The sequence below is a fragment of the Lipophrys pholis genome (genome assembly GCF_963383615.2).
Source record: "Lipophrys pholis genome assembly, chromosome: 1".
NCBI classification, from domain to species: domain Eukaryota; kingdom Metazoa; phylum Chordata; class Actinopteri; order Blenniiformes; family Blenniidae; genus Lipophrys; species Lipophrys pholis.
In genome coordinates this window covers 45,979,939-45,981,476 of record NC_137635.1, presented here as the reverse complement: position 1 = coordinate 45,981,476, position 1,538 = coordinate 45,979,939, and positions in this window count along the sequence as shown.

The following is a 1,538-nucleotide window of genomic DNA, read 5'->3' as shown; positions in this document are numbered from 1 at the left end:
GAGGGGGCGTGGTCTACGCTAGTGGGCGTGGCTTTTACCGTAAAGACAGAAAAAAAGAGAACACCAATAATGGAGCGAATTTAAACTGCGTGTTTTCTTCTGAAAATTTGAACTACGGTTTTTTTTTAAGAATATGTATATTTTTATGACGTGACTAAATTAATCAAAGAATAAACTGTTATATTGCTCCTGCTTTTAGAGACAAAGTTCACTCAACCTGAACCGCTTTGGATTTGATTTTCTTTTCTTGATAACAAAGGAAGATGATTAGAAACGTCTTTAGAAAGTCGATTCTCACTTTAATCTCAGAATTCTGACTTTTGTTTCTGAACTGACTGACCTTTGAGTGTGATTTGTCACCATGGGCCACTTTCTGGGATTAAAGTCTAAATTCATCCAAATGTTTTCAAGATATTGTTTTTTGATTGCCCTAATACTCGTTCCTGAAACAAATTCTCTCTCTCTCTCTCTCTCTCTCTCTCTCTCTCTCTCTCTCTCTCTCTCTCTCTCTCTCTCTCTCTCTCTCAGTTGGTCGGGCGGTCGTCTCCCAATGGGAATGTTGCTGGTTTGATTCCATCTCCATCTGTCTATGTGCCAAAGTATCCTTGAGCAAGACACTGAACCCCAAAGTGCTTCCAATCTATCTATCTGTCTATCTAACAATGTATAAACACATATTATAGTATATCATGATATACAAGATATTTCATGTATTGTTATTCTTATACTGTATTGTATTCAATAATCATCATCATCATATAAAGGAGTTGTCATACAAGGCGTTAATTTATGCACAAAGTTTTAAATCAAAGTTTAAGACTTTTAAGTCATGTAGGATCCCACATATTTCCTGTATGCAGCCTCCATGCTCCCCCCACTGTGTAATTCCTCCTGCGCACTTTCCAGGCTTTATTACCGGACACGTGCGCGCGGCGCGCACACGCGTATAGACTCAGGAGCAGATTACATAAGAGCAGTGCAGCTGTAGGCAGAGAGCGAGAGAGAGAGAGAGAGAGAGAGAGAGAGAGAGAGAGAGAGAGAGAGAGAGAGAGGCAGCAGACCAGCAGACCAGCAGACCAGGGAGGTGATGCAGGGCTGCAGACATGATGGCAGCATTATGTCATCCTCACAGGGGCACAGAGTGTGTGCAGGAAGGGGGCTGCAGAGGGGGGGGGGGGGGGGGCGTATTACATTTCTTTTCATGGCATGTCCAACACATAAGCACAAACACAAACATGCATGTAGATTCATGTTTGAATGGCTGGAAGATTTCTTTGGTGGAAGATTGTGTTTGTTTTTATTGGTTTACAGACTGGAAATGATTTTACAGATTTAGAGTATTGGACAATAAAAATAAAAAATAAAAATAAAAATGCTTTAAGTAGATTATATGCAAAACATCTGAGATAAGATGCACTTGTATCTGTGTAAATGACATGTATGAACATAATAATGATGAATGAACCCAATCATGAGACACAGCATATCAAACGGCAGTGAATATTTAACAAGGATAATTTTTTCAACTATGCGACATC